Raw genomic sequence first — 23,228 nt, forward strand, 5'->3', positions numbered from 1 at the left:
CCTTCACGGGCAGAGTCACAAACTATTTGGTTCAAGCTGCCATGGTTTGCCAGTTTTGGAGAGAAGTATCACTTTTTCTCATTTTGAGACCCTAGGCAGAGGCCCAGGCTGGGGACAGCAGGATCAGAGTCAGATCCAGAATAGAGAAGAATCAGGAAAGAATAAATAAGGTGGAAAACACAGTCATCTTTTCATTCAGTACAAATTTGCTAAGCACCTACTATGTGCTAGGTGCTGTAGTGGACCCCAGGGATAGAGAGCTGGGCTAGGAACTCACCTCCAAGTCATGGAGACAGATAAAGAGACAACTCCCAACTAGGAGGGCCAGATGGAGAAAATGACAATAGTGTGGATGGGAGGCCAGAGGAGTAAAGGGCTTCCTCTTGAGGGAGACAAGGAAAGGCTAGCATAGGGTGAGAGGAGGGGTGTTGACATTAGGCTTGTCACCCTGATCCTGAAACACACTCCTAAACCCTGCAGTTACTATCTGTGTGCAGCTTGGCCATATGTCCCGGGTATATGTGCCCGGCCACTTTGAGAATGCCCTGGATTATGATCGACATGTGGAGAGTGAAAGAGGTCCAGTTGCAGAGCTGATAAACAAGGAAAAGGTGAGAGAAGAATCAGTTATTTTTCTTTAACAGTAAATATCATGGACCAGGCTTAATGGAGAGGCAAGTGAACAGTTTGTCAAACTCATTCTCCAAGTTTTCTCCATGGAACCATAGACAATGGTGCTGTTGGTGAGAAATCACCAAGAAAAGCAAGAATAACTGCTCTGGTTAATTATAGATGCTAGCTCACTGTCTCCCCATGAGCCCTGGGAAGGCATGACCCCCATTGTACAGAGGAAAGATGTCTCCTATCTTCTGGCTCCAACACTTGTGATAGATATGTAGCCACCCTCAAGAAATACACTTTAATTAAATGAATGGATGAGTTAGTATATGCTTCCACTTGAACACAGTGCTGCATCCGTGTCAGGAGACACGCATGGTCTCAGCATGGCTACCACCATGATATCACCTGGAAAAATCACCCTAGATCAGCCTAAGCCCAGGACTGGAGCTGGTGCCTGTTAAGGTACTCCTTACTCTTAAGGCTCTATATTTGTAGCCTGTGACACCAACATGAGGGTAAATCTGATCTTTAAAGCAACAGTCTTACTCCACCTTCCTTCCACTTTTATCCACTCCAAATTGTAGACCAAAGATTTATAGCCTTCAGAGATAGAAAAGGTAGGAAAAACAGGAAAAAGGAAGATCTCAAACCCTTCTTGTAAGAGTGCAAATTAGTACAGTCTTGGGTGATGATTTGTCCTAAATATAAGTACAGCTTTTGTCCCAGCAATTTTGCTTGTAAGATTTATGTAAATCTATGATTAGAAGCACCCACAAACATAAAGAAGCAAGGATGAAGTCCTCAGAGTCTCTAACAAAAGTGGAGATCTGAGACATCCCAAAGTCCACTCAACATAAAGTGTCCACAGCATAGACAGGCCATCATGCAACCAACTGCCTGAAAATAGTATTCAGTGTTAAGAGAAATCCTTCCAATAGGACATTGAGAGGAAAGAACAGAACATAAAACAGCATGAGCCCAGGCTTGCAGAGCACGTGGAAGACAGTGCAGCATCCTCACCAGGCATATACACCCTGGATTTTCTGCCTTGATTCAGACCCCAGGACAGAAGTCAGAGGGTCAGGCACAGGTGACAGCAAGGCCACCGTGGGAGCCACTGAAGACCCATAGGGCCCGAGACAGGGTGGAGAGGCCTGGGAAGTGGGGAGGCATCCACAGGTACAGAGACAGCAGCTCTTTTGTGTGGGTGATACTTCCCACTCTAAGGGGATCAGACTGGGCCTGAGATGGAAAAGGAACAGGTGTTGATCTATATTCCCTCCGCAGAGACAACGTATTGCTGTTTCCTCACCTAGGACCTAGTGGAAGATAACCAGAACCCTAACTGAGCCGGCACTTCTGTTTTCTTGGCTCTAGGAGGAGCTAAAGCACTGGCCCTGATTACTCCCCTGCTCACCCTTACCAACCATCCTTTCCTTGCCACTACTTCAAACCTGAAATCACACTTCAAAGAGAGTTGTAAAGGCCTTTGGTTTCTTGTCAGTTTACCTTATCTCCTAGGGTAACACAACAAGCTGTTACCATGACAACCTGCACAGTTCAATCTCTCCATATTATACGGGACTAAAAGATCTTCACGACCAAGATAATCATGATGGTGTGATCACTCACCTAGAGCCAGACATCCTGGAATGTGAAGTCAAGTGGGCCTTAGAAAGCATCACTACGAACAAAGCTAGTGGAGGTGATGGAATTCCAGTTGAGCTGTTTCAAATCCTGAAAGATGATGCTGTGAAAGTGCTGCACTCAATATGCCAGCAAATTTGGAAAACTCAGCAGTGGCTGCAGGACTGGAAAAGGTTAGTTTTCATTCCAATCCCAAAGAAAGGCAATGCCAAAGAATGCTCAAACTACCACACAATTGCACTCATCTCACATGCTAGTAAAGTAATGCTCAAAATTCTCCAAACCAGGCTTCAGCAATATGTGAACCGCAAACTTCTAGATGTTCAAGCTGGTTTCAGAAAAAGCAGAGGAACCAGAGATCAAATTGCCAACATCTGCTGGATCATGGAAAAGCAAGAGAGTTCCAGACAAACACTATTTCTGCTTTATTGACTATGCCAAAGCCTTTGACTGTGTGGATCACAATAAACTGTGGACAATTCTGAGAGAGATGGGAATATCAGACCACCTGATCTGCCTCTTGAGAAATCTGTATGCAGGTCAGAAAGCGACAGTTAGAACTGGACATGGAACAACAGACTGGTTCCAAATCACGAAAGGAGTATGTCAAGGCTGTATACTGTCACCCTGCTTATTTAACTTATACGCAGAGTACATCACGAGAAATGCTGGGCTGGAAGAAGCACAAGCTGGAATCAAGATTGCTGGGAGAAATATCAGTCACCTCAGATATGCAGATGACACCACCCTTATGGCAGAAAGTGAAGAGGAACTAAAAAGCCTCTTGATGAAAGTGAAAGAGGAGAGTGAAAAAGTTGGCTTAATGCTCAGCATTCAGAAAACGAAGATCATGGCATCTGGTCCCATCATGTCATGGGAAATAGATGGGGAAACAGTGGAAATAGTATCAGACTATTTTTTTGGGCTCCAAAATCACTGCTGATGGTGATTTCAGCTGTGAAATTAAAGGACACTTACTCCTTGGAAGAAAGGTTATGACCAACCTAGATAGCATATTAAAAAGCAAAGACATTACTTTGCCAGCAAAGTTCCATCTAGTCAAGGCTATGGTTTTTCTAGTGGTCATATATGGTTGTGAGAGTTGGACTGTTAAGAAAGCTGAGTGCCAAAGAATTGATGCTTTTGAACTGTGGTGCTGGAGAAGACTCTTGAGAGTCCCTTGGACTGCAAGGAGATCCAACCAGTCTATCTTAAAGGAGGTCAGTCCTGGGTATTCTTTGGAAGGACTGATGCTGATGCTAAAACTCCAATACTTTGGCCACCTTAGGCGAAGAGTTGACTCATTGGAAAAGACCTTAACGCTGGGAGGGATTGGGGGCAGGAGGGGAAGGGGATGACAGAAGATGAGATGGCTGGATGGCATCACTGACTCAATGGACATGGGTTTGGGTAGACTCTGAGAGTCGGTGATGGACAGGGAGTCCTGGCGTGCTGTGATTCATGAGGTCGCAAAGAGTAGGACATGACTGAGTGACTGAACTGAGTGAACTGAACACCTTTGATGTAAAAAACACCTGATGTTGGCCTTAGAAACCTTTCCAACCCTGCTGTTTAGTGAAAAAATATGTGTTGATCTGATGAGCATTCTTTCCCCAGGATGATATCAGCTGTGAAATCAAGTAACCAGACATTCAGTCATCTAACTTCCCTCAACACTTGACAGAAGCAAATCACCAAGCATGCACATCTTATTTGCCTCAAAACTCCAGTGACCTGCCTCACAAGTTGCAAAGTTGCTAAGTATACTCCAGAAAGGATACTTTTCCAGTTGTCTTTATCTTTACAAATTTCTTGGGTTGGGTTCACAGAGATCTCTCCACATCTCCCAGTGCTAAATAGTTTACACAGCATGAAAGGTAGGGGAAAGAGCTTAGGGCTTGAGATTCTGATGAAAAAGAAAGTTAAAGTGTTAGTCGCTCAGTCATGTCCTACTCTTTGGAAGCCCATGGACTGTAGCCTGCCAGGCTCCTCTGTCCAAGGAATTCTCCAGGCAAGAATACTGGAGTAGGTACTCATTCTCTTCTCCAGGGTATCTTCTTGACCCAGGATTGAACAAAGCCTGAAATGCAGGCAGATTCTTTATTGTCTGAGCCATGAAGGAAGCCCCTGGTCAAGCTAGGATTTAAATTGGGATTATTGGGCTTCCCTGGTGGTTCAGATGGTAAAGAATCTGCCTGTATTATTTTGTTGGGTTTAGTGAATACATTTATATTTTAAATTGCTCTTTCTCTCTCTCTCTCTCTCTCTCTCTCTTTTTTTTTTACTTTATTTTGCTTTACAATACTGTATTGGTTTTGCCATACATCGACATCAATCAGCCAAGGGTGTACATGAGTTCCCAATCCTGAACCCCCCTCCCACCTCCTACCCCATATCATCTCTCTGGATCATCCCTGTGGCCTGGTGACACATACTGGTCACTGGGGTCCCTGAGGTCATACTTTTTGCAGAAAGAGGCCACCTTGAATTTGCCACGGTGGTCCCCAGATTAGTTGCTGAGAATGCACTCATCAAACTTCAGTGGTCTTTCCTGCTCATCTCCCATTTTTTATTTTATAAATTTATTCCTAAATAATTTAAATTTATTTAAATCATGTAAGCTGTACAAATACAAAATTGTGATTACAAACATGTTTTTCAATATTTATTCTTAATTTTCTTCTTTCCTTCTTCCTTTTTTTTAATCTACACAGTGTTTCTATTTTTATTTAACTATAAGCAAACAGCAGAATTAATGCAACATCCAGAATGACTTTTTTTTTTTTTTAAAACACCAAAGAGTGATCAAGTTAACAAGCACAGACTTTCAGATTTCTGGATAATCTCTTACCGAGAACTGCTGCTTATCTAGATGGCCAGGCTTCAATAGCAAAGCAACTTCCTCTCTGTAGCTTTTTCTGGTATTGCTCTATACAGAAGCCAGACTGGGACACTGATACCCAGTAACCAGCCTGAGGCATTGGAGGTTAGTGGACATGCCGGCCTCTCATTGTCTTGGTGAGACAGGGCTGTGAAAACATATGCCATTAGGTGCCTTCATACACAGTTCTGTACTTGGGCTCACAAAGGCAGAGGCAGTCAATCTCTTCTTTGTTTTCAACCTCCCTTAAAGATTCTTTGATGCTCTGTTCTAATATTGCAGACCTTGTCTTTTTACCAGAATTTTTTTTTCTTCTTTAAAATCTGAGTTGTCATTCTCACATTAACATTTTGATAAACTCCATCACAGTAGCAAAGTAACCCCCACCAAAACACAGTTCAAGTTTGACCAAAACATAAACCCCCTAGAATGATACAGGGCAGGCAGAAGGAAAGAAAAGTCACCCTAAACCTAAATCTGACCGCTCAGGACTCGGGCAGGGAGTGGCTGGGTAGGGGGGTGGTTTGGGGGGAGTGTGGGCAGAAATCTACATGCATCACTAAAGGGAAACACTGTTTGGGAACTCTGGGACAGTGTCCCACTCCTCTTCTTCTCAGACAGCTGTTCATAGAGCTTGGACACATAATCATACCATTCAGCTTGGTGACACATACTGGTCACTGGGGTCCCTGAGGTCATACATTTTGCAGAAAGAGGCCACCTTGAATTTGCCACTGTGGTCCCCAGATCAGTTGCTGAGAATGCACTCATCAAGCTTCAGTGGTTTTTCCTGCTCATAAACCAGCCAGATGCAGCAGTGCAGGCCTGTGCCCTTGGGAGGCCCAGAGCCCACATAATCCGAGAGGACCGTGCCACTGCTGATGTCATTGCCCTTCATGTTGACCACCAGAAAGTGGTGCCATTCCCTGTTTTTGAGGGTCCTGCCTGCTAGGAGCATCCAGATCTGTTAAGACCAAGGTGTACAATTAACCTAAATCAAGCCCGTCCAATGCATTGCTGGTGGGCCGGTTTTTAATCTGGGTGGGTGTCAGCACTTTGGCCAGTTCATCGACCTCCGCCCAGCCATATTTGACCTGCAGTGGGTGCTGCAGCCTCTAATCCACTTCCTGCAGGCTCAAGGGCCCAGGCCACTTTCTGAGGTCTCCCGGCATCACAGAGCTGAGGGAGTTGGACAGCAGGGAAAGAGGCTGGTGGACTCCCGAAGCGGGGCAGCATAGGTTCCCAGCAGTCTGCCTTTCCTTCTTTCCTTTCTTGTTTTCCCCATAGATTTACAGTCTAGCATATGTCCTTTCTTTTGATCTTATCCAAATCTATATCTACAGGCCAAAAGAGATGGAGGAGCAGCATGGGAAGAACCAAAGAACAAAGCACAGGGACATGGATGAAGGGTGGTGGCCCTTGTTACTGATAATGAATGTTCTGCAGTAGGATCACTCCCCTCACCCTTCTGTGTACCCACAACCCTCAAGTTTGCTATGACCATGGAAGTTACTTCAGCCAGTGGAATTTGGTAGAGGTGATATGTCACTTACAAGTGAAGTGTTTGGAATCAGATCCTAATTTGCCTCACACTCCCTTCCCTTGTATCCAGAAGGAGCCTCCATCCACTTTGCTCCCTGAAAGGGTGTGATGAGTAGGGCCCCTGTCCCCCAAAGTCAGATGTGAGTGAGAAATAAAGCTTAGTTATGTTGCGACTTTCAGATTTGGGGGTTTTTATGTGTTCATAGTGTAAGTGACCTCTTCACTGAATCAGAAGGGTACAACAGGCACTCCTATTTGTCTCATTCATTTGGTAACTAAAACCCCAGTTTAGGGCCATTTAGCTAAAAAGTTCATTTCCTAGCCTTTCTTTCACCTCAAAATGCCTCTGTGACTTCATTGCAACCAGTGAGAAATGAGTGAAAGTAATTTTATAACTTTTGAGTATGCTCTTTAAGGAAAGGGACATATCCTGCTTCCCCTTCTCTGGAATGCAGATATGATAACAGGAGCTAGAGCAGCCATGTTAGACCAGAGGTGACTATCACGTGTTGAAGATGACTTTCAACAAGAAAAACCAGGGTTCCTATCACTGTGGACTGACTGGAACTATTATTGCATGAAAATGTATTGCATTTAAGACAAAATTATTTAGACTTTGATTACAGCCAGTTCAGCTTGTAACCTAACACTCATAACCCAATAACAAGTCTGTGTATTAGCCTTGTTTTGACATTAGAGTCTGGTGGAGACAAGACCTACTCATGTGGACTTGTAAGAGAGTCAAGTTAGAGCTCTGCCCTCTGGAAGCTGTGGTCTAGTATGAGTTTCAGAAACTCAAGCAAGAAAAAAGCCATATGGCAGGAACAGCTTCAAGATGCTGTAGGAACATTTGCGAAGTGAACCTATATCAGTCCTGGTGTCAAGGAATTGCCTGATTAGGGAACCATCATAGGTCAACCTCCCCAGAAGTAGCCCATGACTCAAGGTTTCATGTACAAGTGATTTATTTCAAAGTTCCTCCCAGAAGGATTTCCCTGATGGTCCAGTGGTTACTAATCTGCCTTCTGGAGCAGGAGACATGTTGGACCCCTGGTTTGGGAAGATTTCATATTTTGAGAGCTACTAAGCCCATGGGCCACAAGAAGTGAGACTTTAGGCCATAGATCCTGTCATCTGCAACAAGAGAAGCCATTGCAATGAGAAGCCCACTTACCATGTCTAGAGAGTAGTCCCCACTCTCTGAAACTAGAGAATGCCCATGCAGCAAGGAAGACTCAGCACAGTTAAATTTTTTTTAAAAGGGCCTTTCAGAGAAACCAGTGAGGGCACAGGGGGATTAGGACAGGAATAGGGATGAAGCTAGCTTGAGTGTGATTTCATGCAAGTCTTGGGGAGGGAAGCTGCAGCCTGTTCCCACAGGGAACTCTGGAACATAAGTTTGCCTCAAAAGTATCCCAACCCAAGGCTAGAGAGCTGGGCTTTCACACTCCCACCAGCACCTACATCTCAGCCTTCAACTGACCTGGTTTCTATAAGCCCCTGCCTTAGGTCCTCCAAAATTGAGTCAAAGGGGCCCACTAGAAACCAAAGCACACCAAAGCCAGGGAAACAATCTCAGATAATGCCAAGGTGTCCTGCACCTGCTCTGTCCTCTCCAGCATCACATCAGGAATCCCAGGAGGGGAAAGAGACCCTTTTGGTAGCTGGATGTAACCTTTCCTTTTTTATAAATTTAATTTTTATTTTGTATTGGAGTATAGTTGATTTCTGCTTGCCAGTGCAGGAGATGTAAAAGATGTGGGTTTGATCCCTGGGTCCAGAAGATCCCCTTGAGGAGGAACTGGCAACCCACTCCTGGAAAATCCCATGGATGTAGAAGTATGGCAGCCTACAGTCCATGGGGTCATGAAGAGTTAGAAAGGACTTAGTGACTGAGCATGCATGCATAGTTTATTTACAACATTGTATTAGTTTCAGCTGTATGGGGATGTGATTCCATTATACATATATAGGTATGTTCTTTCTTATATTCTTTTCCCATACAGGTTATTAAAGAACATTGAGTAGAGTTCCCTGTGCTGTACAGTAGGTCCTCCTTGATTTTTTATTTTATATTTAGAAGTGTGTATATGTGGAGAAGGCAATGGCAACCCACTCCAGTACTCTTGCCTGGAAAATCCCATGGATGGAGGAGCCTTGTAGGCTGCAGTCCATGGGGTCGCTAGGAGTCAGACATGACAGAGCGACTTCACTTTCACTTTTTACTTTCATGCATTGGAGAAGGAAATGGCAACCCACTCCAGTATTCTTGCCTGGAGAATCCTGGGGACGGGGGAGCCTGGTGGGCTGCCATATATGGAGTCGCACTGAGTCAGACATGACTGAAGTGACTTAGCAGCAGCAACAGCAGTGTGTATGTTAATCCCAAACTCTTGGTTTATCACTCTTCTCCTACCTTTCCATTGGTAACCATATGGAAGACTGGGAATTTTTTTAAAACTTTTTTTATTGAAGGATAATTGCTTTACAGAATTTTGATGTTTTCTGTCAAACCTCAACATGAATCCATCATAGGTATACATATATCCCTTCCCTTTTGAACATTCCTCCCATCTCCCACCCCATCTTATCCTTCTGGATTGATACAGAACCCCTGTTTGAGTTTCCTGAGATGGTAAATTCCTGTTGTCTGTCTATTTTACATATCATAATGTAAGTTTCCATGTTACTCTTTGCATACATCTCACCCTCTCCTCCCCTCTTCCCAGGTCCATAAGTCTATTTTCTATGTCTGTTTCTCCATTGCTGCTCTGTAAATAAATTCTTCATTATATATGTGTTAGAATACAATATTTATCTTTCTCTTTCTGACTCACTTCACTCTGTATAACAGATTCTAGGTTCATCCACGTCATCAATACTGACTCAGATGCGTTCCTTTTTATGGCTGAGTAATATTCCATTGTGTATATGTGCCACAGCTTCTTTATCCATTCATCTGTTGATGGACATCTAGGTTGCTTCCATGTTCTAGCTATTGTAAACAGTACTTTAATGAACAATGGGATACATGAGTGTTTTTCTTTTTTTTTTTTCTTTTCTTTTATTTTTTTATTAAATTTTAAAATCTTTAATTCTTACATGTGTTCCCAAACATGAAACCCCCTCCCACCTCCCTCCCCATAACATCTCTGTGGGTGATCCCCATGCACCAGCCCCAAGCATGCTGTATCCTGCGTCAGACATAGACTGGCGATTCAATTCTTACATGATAGTATACATGATAGAATGCCATTCTCCCAAATCATCCCGCCCTCTCCCTCTCTCTCTGAGTCCAAAAGTCCGTTATACACAGCTTTGTCTTTTTTCCTGTCTTGCATACAGGGTCGTCATTGCCATCTTTCTAAATTCCATATATATGTGTTAGTATACTGTATTGGTGTTTTTCTTTCTGGCTTACTTCACTCTGTATAATCGGCTCCAGTTTCATCCATCTCATCAGAACTGATTCAAATGAATTCTTTTTAACGGCTGAGTAATACTCCATTGTGTACATGTACCAAAGCTTTCTTATCCATTCATCTGCTGATGGACATCTAGGTTGTTTCCATGTCCTGGCTATTATAAACAGTGCTGCGATGAACATTGGGGTACATGTGTCTCTTTCAATTCTGGTTTCCTCGGTGTGTATACCCAGCAGTGGGATTGCTGGGTCATAAGGTAGTTCTATTTGCAATTTTTTAAGGAATCTCCACACTGTTCTCCATAGTGGCTGTACTAGTTTGCATTCCCACCAACAGTGTAGGAGGGTTCCCTTTTCTCCACACCCTCTCCAGCATTTATTGCTTGCAGATTTTTGGATCGCAGCCATTCTGACTGGTGTGAAGTGGTACCTCATTGTGGTTTTGATTTGCATTTCTCTGATAATGAGTGATGTTGAGCATCTTTTCATGTGTTTGTTAGCCATCCGTATGTCTTCTTTGGAGAAATGTCTATTTAGTTCTTTGGCCCATTTTTTGATTGGGTCGTTTATTTTTCTGGAATTGAGCTGCATAAGTTGCTTGTATATTTTTGAGATTAGTTGTTTGTCAGTTGCTTCATTTGCTATTATTTTCTCCCATTCAGAAGGCTGTCTTTTCACCTTGCGTATATTTTCCTTTGTTGTGCAGAAGCTTTTAATTTTAATTAGATCCCATTTGTTTATTTTTGCTTTTATTTCCAGAATTCTGGGAGGTGGATCATAGAGGATCCTGCTGTGATTTATGTCTGAGAGTGTTTTGCCTATATTCTCCTCTAGGAGTTTTATAGTTTCTGGTCTTACATTTAGATCTTTAATCCATTTTGAGTTTATTTTTGTGTGCGGTGTTAGAAAGTGATCTAGTTTCATTCTTTTACAAGTGGTTGACCAGTTTTCCCAGCACCACTTGTTAAAGAGATTGTCTTTACTCCATTGTATATTCTTGCCTCCTTTGTCAAAGATAAGGTGTCCATATGTGTGTGGATTTATCTCTGGGCTTTCTATTTTGTTCCATTGATCTATATGTCTGTCTTTGTGCCAGTACCATACTGTTTTGATGACTGTGGCTTTGTAGTAGAGCCTGAAGTCAGGCAAGTTGATTCCTCCAGTTCCATTCTTCTTTCTCAAGATTGCTTTGGCTATTCGAGGTTTTTTGTATTTCCATACAAATCTTGAAATTATTTGTTCTAGTTCTGTGAAAAATATGGCTGGTAGCTTGATAGGGATTGCATTGAATTTGTAAATTGCTTTGGGTAGTATACTCATTTTCACTATATTGATTCTTCCAATCCATGAACATGGTATATTTCTCCATCTATTAGTGTCCTCTTTGATTTCTTTCATCAGTGTTTTATAGTTTTCTATATATAGGTCTTTAGTTTCTTTGGGTAGATATATTCCTAAGTATTTTATTCTTTTTGTTGCAATGGTGAATGGAATTGTTTCCTTAATTTCTTTTCCTACTTTCTCATTATTAGTGTATAGGAATGCAAGGGATTTCTGTGTGTTGATTTTATATCCTGCAACTTTACTATATTCATTGATGAGCTCTAGTAATTTTCTGGTGGAGTCTTTAGGGTTTTCTATGTAGAGGATCATGTCATCTGCAAACAGTGAGAGTTTTACTTCTTCTTTTCCAATTTGGATTCCTTTTATTTCTTTTTCTGCTCTGATTGCTGTGGCCAAAACTTCCAGAACTATGTTGAATAGTAGCGGTGAAAGTGGACACCCTTGTCTTGTTCCTGACTTTAGGGGAAATGCTTTCAATTTTTCACCATTAAGGATAATGTTTGCTGTGGGTTTGTCATATATAGCTTTTATTATGTTGAGGTATGTTCCTTCTATTCCTGCTTTCTGGAGAGTTTTTATCATAAATGGATGTTGAATTTTGTCAAAGGCCTTCTCTGCATCTATTGAGATAATCATATGGTTTTTATTTTTCAATTTGTTAATGTGGTGAATTACATTGATTGATTTGCGGATACTGAAGAATCCTTGCATCCCTGGGATAAAGCCCACTTGGTCATGGTGTATGATCTTTTTAATATGTTGTTGGATTCTGATTGCTAGAATTTTGTTGAGGATTTTTGCATCTATATTCATCAGTGATATTGGCCTGTAGTTTTCTTTTTTTGTGACATCTTTGTCAGGTTTTGGTATTAGGGTGATGGTGGCCTCATAGAATGAGTTTGGAAGTTTACCTTCCTCTGCAATTTTCTGGAAGAGTTTGAGTAGGATAGGTGTTAGCTCTTCTCGAAATTTTTGGTAGAATTCAGCTGTGAAGCCGTCTGGACCTGGGCTTTTGTTTGCTGGAAGATTTCTGATTACAGTTTCAATTTCCGTGCTGGTGATGGGTCTGTTAAGATTTTCTATTTCTTCCTGGTTCAGTTTTGGAAAATTGTACTTTTCTAAGAATTTGTCCATTTCTTCCACGTTGTCCATTTTATTGGCATACAACTGCTGATAGTAGTCTCTTATGATCTTTTGTATTTCTGTGTTGTCTGTTGTGATCTCTCCATTTTCATTTCTAATTTTATTGATTTGATTTTTCTCTCTTTGCTTCTTGATGAGTCTGGCTAGTGGTTTGTCAATTTTATTTATCCTTTCAAAGAACCAGCTTTTGGCCTTGTTGATTTTTGCTATGGTCTCTTTTGTTTCTTTAGCATTTATTTCTGCCCTAATTTTTAAGATTTCTTTCCTTCTACTAACTCTGGGGTTCTCCAATTCTTCCTTTTCTAGTTGCTTTAGTTGTAGAGTTAGGTTATTTATTTGACTTTTTTCTTGTTTCTTGAGGTATGCCTGTATTGCTATGAACTTTCCTCTTAGCACTGCTTTTATAGTGTCCCACAGGTTTTGGGTTGTTGTGTTTTCATTTTCATTAGTTTCTATGCATATTTTGATTTCTTTTTTGATTTCTTCTGTGATTTGTTGGTTATTCAGAAGTGTGTTGTTCAACCTCCATATGTTGGAATTTTTAGTAGTTTTTCTCCTGTAATTGAGATCTAATCTTAATGCATTATGGTCAGAAAAGATGCTTGGAATGATTTCGATTTTTTTGAATTTATCAAGTTTAGATTTATGGCCCAGGATGTGATCTATCCTGGAGAAGGTTCCATGAGCACTTGAAAAAAAGGTGAAATTCATTGTTTTGGGGTGAAATGTCCTATAGATATCAATTAGGTCTAATTGATCTAACGTATCATTTAAAGTTTGCGTTTCTTTGTTAATTTTCTGTTTAGTTGATCTGTCCATAGGTGTGAGTGGGGTATTAAAGTCTCCCACTATTATTGTGTTATTGTTGATTTCCCCTTTCATACTTGTTAGCATTTGTCTTACATATTGCGGTGCTCCTATATTGGGTGCATATATATTTATAATTGTTATATCTTCTTCTTGGATTGATCCTTTGATCATTATGTAGTGGCCTTCTTTGTCTCTTTTCACAGCCTTTGTTTTAAAGTCTATTTTATCAGATATGAGTATTGCCACTCCTGCTTTCTTTTGGTCTCTATTTGCGTGGTATATCTTATTCCAGCCCTTCACTTTCAGTCTATATGTGTCCCTTGTTTTGAGGTGGGTCTCTTGTAAGCAGCATATAGAGGGGTCTTGTTTTTGTATCCATTCGGCCAGTCTTTGCCTTTTGGTTGGGGCGTTCAACCCATTTACGTTTAAGGTAATTATTGATAAGTATGATCCCGTTACCATTTACTTTATTGTTTTGGGTTCGGGTTTATACACCCTTTTCGGTTTCCTGTCTAGAGAATATCCTTTAGAATTTGTTGGAGAGCTGGTTTGGTGGTGCTGAATTCTCTCAGCTTTTGCTTGTCTGTAAAGCTTTTGATTTCTCCTTCGTATTTGAATGAGATCCTTGCTGGGTACAGTAATCTGGGCTGTAGGTTATTGTCTTTCATCACTTTAAGTATGTCTTGCCATTCCCTCCTGGCCTGAAGAGTTTCTATTGAAAGATCAGCTGTTATCCTTATGGGAATCCCCTTGTGTGTTATTTGTTGTTTTTCCCTTGCTGCTTTTAATATTTGTTCTTTGTGTTTGACCTTTGTTAATTTAATTAATATGTGTCTTGGGGTGTTTCGCCTTGGGTTTATCCTATTTGGAACTCTCTGTGTTTCTTGGACTTGGGTGATTATTTCCTTCCCCATTTTAGGGAAGTTTTCAACTATTATCTCCTCAAGGATTTTCTCATGATCTTTCTTTCTGTCTTCTTCTTCTGGGACTCCTATAATTCGAATGTTGGAGCGTTTCATATTGTCCTGGAGGTCTCTGAGATTGTCCTCGTTTCTTTTAATTCGTATTTCTTGTTTCCTCTCTGATTCATTTATTTCTACCATTCTATCTTCTATTTCACTAATCCTATCTTCTGCCTCCGTTATTCTACTATTTGTTGCCTCCAGAGTGTTTCTGATCTCATTTATTGCATTATTCATTATATTTTGACTCTTTTTTATTTCTTCTAGGTCCTTGTTAAACCTTTCTTGCATCTTCTCAATCCTTGTCTCTAGGCTATTTTTCTGTGATTCCATTTTGATTTCAAGATTTTGGATCATTTTCACTATCAATATTCGGAATTCCTTCTCAGGTAGATTCCCTACTTCTTCCTCTTTTGTTTGGTTTGGTGGGCAACTCTCCTGTTCCTTTACCTGCTGAGTATTCCTCTGTCTCTTCATCTTGGTTATATTGCTGCTTTTGGGGTGGTCTTTTTATATTCTGGTAATTTGTGCAGGAAGACCCATTTTGATGAGAAGAGAAACTGTCAACTTCATTCAGAGTCCTTTGTGAAGGAAGCTCCATAGGTCTAAGCAACCTCCTCGTAGGACTTCTTTCCTTCTTACGTCACCTTTTCACTTGGAGGAAGCACTTTACGACTTCTCTTCCGCATACCCAAACTGCCAATTCATTACTCTAGAGTTTGGGCGCCGTTATTAAGTGAGTAAGGGTCATTTGAATATAAACCTGCTGATATTAAGACTGCGGGCCTGACTACCAAGTTAACTGGTAAGTTACTAGATCTACATGAGTGTTTTTCAATTTTGGTTTCCTCAGGGTATATGCCTGGGAGTGGGATTCCTGGGTCATACGGTGATTTTATTCTTCGTTTTTTAAGGAATCTCGATGCCATCTTCCATATTGGCTGTATCAATTTACATTCCCACCAACAGTGCAAGGGCATTCCCTTTTCTCCACACCCTCTCCAGCATTTACTGTTTGTAGACTTTTTGATGATGGCCATTCTGACTGGTGTGAGGTGATACCTCATTGTAGTTTTGATTTGCATTTCTCTAATAATGAGTGATGTTGAGCATCTTTTCATGTGTTGGTTAGCCATCTGTATGTCTTTGGAGAAATGTATGTTTAGGTCTTTTTCTCATTTTTTGATTGGATTGTTTGTTTTTCTGGCATTGAGTTGTATGAGCTGCTTGTGTATTTTATAAATCAATCCTTTGTCAGCTGTTTCCTTTGCTATTATTTTATCCCATTCTGAGGGTTGTCTTTTCACCTTGCTTATAGTTTCCTTTGCTGTGCAAAAGCTTGAAGTTTAATCAGGTCCCACTCTTTTATTTTGTTTTTATTTCCATTACTCTAGGAGGCTGGACAAAGAGGATCTTGCTTTAATTTATGTCATCGAGTGTTCTGCCTATGTTTTCCTCTAAGAGTTTTATGTTTCTGGTCTTACATTTAGGTCTTTAATCCATTTTGAATTTATCTTTGTGTATGGTGTTAGGAAGTGTTCTAATTGCATTCTTTACATGTAGCTGTCCAGTTTTCCCAGAACCATTTACTGAAGAGGCTGTCTTTGCCCCATTGTATATTCTTTCCTCCTTTGTCAACAATAAGGTACCCATAGGTGCATGGGTTTATTTCTGGGCTTTCTGTCTTGTTCCATTGGTCTATATTTATGTTTTTGTGCCAGTACCATATTGTCTTGATGACTGTAGCTTTGTAGTATAACCTAAAGTCAGGAAGGTTGATTCCTTCAGCTCCATTCTTCATTCTCAAGACTGCTTTGGCTATTCAGGGTCTTTTGAATTTCTATATGAATTGTGAAATCTTTATTCTAGTTCTGTGAAAAATGCCATTGGTAATTTGATAGGGATTGCATTGAATCTGTAGGTTGCATTTGGTAGTACAGTTATTTTCACCATATTGGTTCTTCCTACTCAGGAACATGGAATATCTCTCCATCTGTTTATGTCATCTTTGATTTCTTTCATCAGTGTCTTATAATTTTCTGTGTGTAGTTCTTCTGTCTCCTTAGGTAAGTTTATTCCTTGATATTTAATTCTTTTTGTTGCAATGGTGAATGGGATTGATTCCTTAATTCCTCTTTCTGATTTTTTCATTGTTAGTATATAGAAATGCAAGTGATTTCTGTGTACTGATTTTGTATCCTGTAACTTTGCTAAATTCACTGATTAGCTCTAGTAATTTTTCTGATACTATCTTTAGGGTTTACTATGTACAGTGTCATGTCATCTGCAAACACTGAGAGCTTCACTTCTGCTTTTCTGATCTGGATTCCTTCAATTTCTTTTCCTTCTCTGATTGCTTTATCTAGGACTTGCAAAACAATGTTGAATAGCAGTGTTGAAAGTGGACAAGTTTGTCTTATTCCTGATCTTAGGGGGAGTGCTTTCAATTTTGCACCATTGAGAATAATGCTTGCTGTAGGCTTATCATATATGGCCTTTACTATGTTGAGGTAGTTTCCTTCTATGCCCATGTTTTGAAGAGTTTTAATCATAAATGGGTGCTGAATTTTGTCAAAGGCTTTTTATGCATCTATTGAGATTATCATATCGTTTTTATCTTTCAATTTGTTAATATGGTGTATCACATTGATTGATTTGAGTATAATGAAGATTCCTTGCATCCCTGGAATGAACCCAAATTGATCATGGTGTGTGAGCATTTTGAAGTGTTGCTGAACCTTGTTTGCTAAAATTTTGCTAAAATTTTGTAATTGGGTTGAAGATTTTTGCATCTGCATTCATCAGTGATATTGGCCTGTAGTTTTCTTTTTTTGTGTTGTCTTTGGTTTTGGTATCAGGGTGATGTGGCCTTGTAGAATGAGTTCGGAAGTGTTCCTTCCTCTGCAATTTTTTGAAGAGCTATAGAAGGATAAGCATTAGCTTTTCTCTAAATGTTTGATAGAATTCTCCTGTGAATCCATCTGGTCCTGGGCTTTTGTTTTTTGGGAGGCTTTTGATCACAGCTTCAATTTCACTGCTTGTAATTGGGTTGTTTATGATTTCTATTTCTTCCTGGTTCAGTCTTGGAAGATTGAACTTTTCTAAGAATCTGTCCATTTCTTCCAGGTTATCCATTTTATTGCCATTTAGTTGTTCATCAGTTCAGTTCAGTTCAGTCTCTCAGTCATGTCCAACTCTTTGCGACCCCATGAATCACAGCACGCCAGGCCTCCCTGTCCATCACCAACACCCGGAGTTCACTCAGACTCACGTCCATCGAGTCCGTGATGCCATCCGGCCATCTCATCCTCTGTCATCCCCTTCTCCTCCTGCCCCCAATCCCTCCCAGCATCAGAGTCTTTTCCAATGAGTCAACTCTTCGCATGAGGTGGCCAAAGGACTGGAATTTCAACTTTAGCATCATTCCTTCCAAAGAAACCCCAGGGCTGATCACCTTCAGAATGGACTGGTTGGATCTCCTTGCAGTCCAAGGGACCCTCAAGAGTCTTCTCCTACACCACAGTTCAAAAGCATCAATTCTTTGGCGCTCAGCCTTCTTCACAGTCCAATTCTCATATCCATACATGACCACAGGAAAAACCATAGCCTTGACTAGATGGACCTTAGTCAGCAAAGTAATGTCTCTGCTTTTGAATATACTATCTAGGTTGGTCATAACTTTTCTTCCAAGGAGTAAGGGTCTTTTGATTTCATGGCTGCAGTCACCATCTGCAGTGATTTTGAAGCCCAAAAAATAAAGTCTGACACTGTTTCCCCTGTTTCCCCATCTATTTCCCATGAAGTGATGGGACTGGATGCCATGATCTTCGTTTTCTGAATGTTGAGCTTTAAGCCAACTTTTTCCACTCTTCTTTCACTTTCATCAAGAGGCTTTTGAGTTCCTCTTCACTTTCTGCCATAAGGGTGGTGTCATCTGCATATCTGAGGTGATTGATATTTCTCCCAGCAATCTTGATTCCAGCTTGTGTTTCTTACAGCCCAGCATTTCTCATGATATACTCTGTATATATGTTAAATAAGCAGGGTGACAATATACAGCCTTGACGCACTCCCTTTCCTATTTGGAACCAGTCTGTTGTCCCATGTCCAGTTCTAACTGTTGCTTCCTGACCTGCATACAGATTTCTCAAGAGGCAGGTCAGGTGGTCTGGTATTCCCATCTCTCTCAGAATTTTCCATAGTTCATTGTGATCCACACAGTCAAAGGCTTTGGCATAGTCAATAAAGCAGAAATAGATGTTTTTCTGGAACTCTCTTGCTTTTTCCATGATCCAGAGGATGTTGGCAATTTGATCTCTGGTTCCTCTGCCTTTTCTAAAACCAGCTTGAACATCAGGAAGTTCACAGTTCACATATTGTTGAAGCCTGGCTTGCAGAATTTTGAGCATTACTTTAGTAGCATGTGAGATGAGTGCAATTGTTTGGTAGTTGTTCATAATAGTCTCTTATAGTCCTTTGTATTTCTGCATTGTCTGTTTTAACCTCTCCTTTTTCATTTCTAATTTTGTTAATTTGATTCTTCTCTCTTTTTTTTCTTGATGAGTCTGGCTAAAGGCTTGTCAATTTTGTTTATCGTCTCAAAGAACCAGCTTTTAGTTTTATTAATCTTTACCATTGTTTCTTTCATTTCTTTTTCATTTATTTCTTCTCAGATCTTTATGATTTCTTTCCTTCTACTAATCTTGAGTTTCTTTTTTGTTCTCCTTTTTCCAGTTGCTTTAGGTGTAAAATTAGATTGTCTATTTGCTCTTTTTCTTGTGAGGTAGGATTGTATTGCTGTAAATTTCCCTCTTAGAATTGCTTCTGCCACATCCCATAGGTTTTGAGTTGTCGTGTTTTCATTGTCATTTGTTTCTAGAAATTTTTTGATTTTCCTTTTGATTTCTTCAATAACTTTTGATTATTCAGAAACATGTTGTTTACTCTCCATGTGTTTGTGTTTCTTACAGTTTTTTTTTCTTGTAATTGATATCTAGTCTCATAACATTGTGGTCAGAGAAGATTCTTGTATGATTTCAATTTTATTAAATTTACTGAGGTTTGACTTGTGGCCTAAGATGTGGTCTATCCTGAAGGATGTTCCATGTGCACTTGATAAAAAGGTGTATTCTTCTGCATTTGGATGGAATGTCCTGAAGATGTCAATGAGATCCATCTCATCTAATGTTTCCTTTAAGACTTGTGTTTCCTTATTAATTTTCTGTTTTGATGATCTGTCCATTGGTGTGAGAGGGGTGTTAAAGTCTCCCACTATTATTGTGTTACTGCCAATTTCTCCTTTTATTCCTGTTAGTGTTTGTCTTATGTATTGAGGTGCTCCTATGTTGGGTGCATAGATATTTACAATTGTTGTGTCTTCCTCTTGAATTGATCCCTTGATCATTATGTAGTGTCCTTCCTTATCTCTTATAATCTTGTTTATTTTAAGGTTTATTTTGTCTGATATAAGGATTGCTACTCCAGCTTTCTTTTGCTTCCCATTTGCATGGAATATATTTTTCCATCCTCTCACTCTCAGTCTATAAGTGTCTTGAGGTCTGAAATGGCTTTCTTGTAGACAGCAAATATATAGGTATTGTTTTTGTATCTATTCAGGCAGTCTGTGTCTTTTGGTTGGTGCATTTAAAATAATTATTGATATATATGCTCCTATTGTCATTTTCTTAATTGTTTGGGGTTGATTTTGTAGATCTTTTTTTCTTCTCTTGTGTTTCTTGACTATCTAAGTCCCTTTGACATTTGTTGTAAAGTTGGTTTGGTGGTACTGAATTCTGTGAACTTTCACTTGTCTGAAAAGCTTTTTATTTATCCATCAATTTTGAATGAGATCCTTGCCAGGTACAGTAATCTTGGTTGTAGATTTTTCTCTTTCAGTACTTTAAATATATCCTGCCATTCCCTTCTGGACTGCAGAGTTTCTGTTGAACGATAAGCTGTTAAGCATATGGGGTTTCCCTTGTATGTTAACTGTTGCTTCTCCCTTGCTGCTTTTAATATTCTTTCTTTGTGTTTAGTCTTTGTTAGTTTGATTAGTATGCGTGTTCATGTGTTTCTCCTTGGGTTTATCTTGTATGGGACTCTTTGTGCCTCTTGGACTTGATTGACTATTTCCTTTTCCATGTTGGGTAAAATTTCAACTATAATCTCTTCAAAAATTTTCTCATACCCTTTCTTTTTCTCTTCTTTTTCTGGGACCCCTATAATTCAAACATTGGTGTGTTTGATATTGTCCCAGAGGTTTCTGAGACTATCCTCAGTTCTTTTCATTCTTTTTACTTTATTCTGCTCTTCAGAAGTTTTTTCCACCATTTTAACTCACTGATTCATTCTTCTGCTTCAGATATTCTGCTATTGATTCTTTCTAGAGTATTTTTAATTTCAGTAATTGTGTTGTTTGTATATTTGTTCTTTAATTCTCCTATGTTTTTGTTAATTGATTCTTGCATTTTCTCCATTTTGTTTTCAATGTTTTTGATCATTTTTACTATCATTATTCTGAATTCTTTTTCAGGTAGTTTGCCTATTTTCTCTTCATTTATTTGGACTTCTGTATTTTTACTTTGTTCCTTCATTTATGTAGTATTTCTCTGTTTTTTCATTATTTATTTTTAACTCATTGTGTTTGAGGTCTCCTTTTCCCAGGCTTCAAGGTTGAATTCTTTCTTCCTTTTTATTTTTGTCTTCCTAAGGTTGGTACAGTGGTTTGTGTAAGCTTCATATAGGGTGAGACTTGTGCTGAGTCTTTGTTTATTTTTCCTCTGATGGGCAAGGCTGAGTGAGGTGATAATCCTGTCTGCTGATGGTTGGGTTTGTATTTTTGTTTTGTTTATTGTTTAGATGAGGCATCCTGAACAGGGTGTGACTGGTGGTTGGGGGATGCCGGGTCTTGCATTCAAGTGGTTTCTTTCATGTGAATTCTCACTACTTGATACTCCCTAGGGTTATTTCTCTGGCAGTCTATGGTCTTGGAGTCAGTACTCCCATTCCAAAGGCTCAGGGCTTGATCTCTGAAGGAGCATTTGTTCTCTTTCTTTTCTTGTTTGACTCCCTTCCATTCTCAGTGAGGCCTTCTGTGACCAGAGGGCCACTGGCACTACCAAACTGCAGGGGCTTATTGTTGCTGACAGGGTCAAAGGGCAACTGGTTCAAGCCACCACAATTTTTGTTCTCCAAGAACTGATCTCAAATCAGGTCCCATTCCAGCTCCCAGCTCCCGAGGTGCTACTTCTTACAGAGCCGTGGAAAATCTGGAGGTACCACAGCTTCCAGGCAGGCAGTGCCCTTGCACCACCCCATGCCAGGAGATGGTCTTCTGAACTCCCCACCTGGCACTGTCAGCTTAGGCCTGGCACCCAGGCCCAGGTTGGACTCTCACTCAGCATGTTTGTTTTCCCAACTACATTTGCCTTTTATTTTATTTTATTTTTTTAACTTAAAATTTTTTTATTTTTACTTTATTTTACTTTACAATACTGTATTGGTTTTGCCATACATTGACATGAATCCACCATGGGTGTACATGAGTTTCCATGTTTGTTTTAAGAAATCACTTTTCATAAGGTGGAATGAGCCACCAGCCAGAGGAAGGAGTACTTTCACCCCAGTGGAAAACATTTTAACATTGCATTTAAGTCCTCATTCCCCTAAAACACACACACACACACACACACACACACACACACTTTTTAAGAGCAAGAACAGGGACTGGTGTAATTGATAAGTGAAAGTTGCTCTGTTGTGTCCGACTCTTTGTGCCATGGACTATACAGTCTTTGGAATTCTCCAGGCCAGAATGCAGGAGTGGGTAGCCTTTCCCTTCTCCAGGGGATCTTCCCAACCCAGGGATCGAACCTATGTTTTGTGCATTGCAGGCAGATTCTTTACCAGCTGAGCCACAAGGGAAGCCAGTAACTGATAAAGGGCTCATTATAATAGGCGAGGCTCAGTCTCTAGGTTGGACCACTTTGGTGTTACACTGCAGCCCCCACACTTTAATCTCCACTGACCTTGGCATCTGCTGTGATACGGCTCCAGGTGGTCAAACACAACTCCCCAAACCCTATGGTGAGCTAGATGTCAGAGGGCACAAACGTGCCTCTTCTCCAGGCAGCAATCCTGAGGCAGCCCCCAGAGAAGCTGGAGATCAGACAGTCTCCACTCACCCTGCTTAGGCATGGAGTCCCACAAAGCAGCACCTTCATTCCACAGCTGGACAGCCCCATACAGCAATCCCACAGCTTTCAAGAGGCTGACTCAGGGATCAGACTTGCCTGAATTCAAGTTTCTCTTTTGTCACTAACATCCCTTTGTCTATAGCAACCTCAGCCTAGTCCCTAGTCCCTTCTGGCCTTGATTACAGAGATGGAACCAGATGGTCCTTCAAATCATGACATAACCCTGAGGCAGCTCCCAAGTACTGAACAAGCTCCTCACATACAGCAGGTGGAACAGGCATGAACTTGAACCCAAAATATCTGATCACCTTTGCCATCTACACACTGTCCCTCACCACCTAACACTACCAGGATGGAGTCATTACCCACTGATGTCACTGACTTGCAACATATGATGCAAGGAGGACAATGCAGATGTCAGGAATGAGTCATGCTGCACTCTGGAGAAACTGACAGAACATTCCTTCAAAGAAATATTTTCAAAAGAAAACTTTATGAGTCTAATATCTTGTTCCTTTGCATATCTAGAAAAGCACTAACATCGTGAACAGAGATATCCACTCCTCATGATTAGCAGCAAGCCTCTTCTAAATGTATGCTTGACTCACATACCCCTTTCCCCCAAATCACATGCTTACCGACCTCCCCCCACACACCTC

At 40.5% G+C, this 23,228-nt stretch overlaps 1 pseudogene; it reads right to left on the reverse strand.

The window, feature by feature from the left end:
• Positions 1 to 5,620: 5,620 nt before the first annotated feature.
• Positions 5,621 to 6,321, reverse strand: LOC138083434 (phosphatidylethanolamine-binding protein 1 pseudogene; annotated as a pseudogene).
• Between the last annotated feature and the right edge of the window lie 16,907 nt (positions 6,322 to 23,228).

Source organism: Capricornis sumatraensis, chromosome 8, assembly GCF_032405125.1.
Source record: "Capricornis sumatraensis isolate serow.1 chromosome 8, serow.2, whole genome shotgun sequence".
NCBI lineage: Eukaryota > Metazoa > Chordata > Mammalia > Artiodactyla > Bovidae > Capricornis > Capricornis sumatraensis.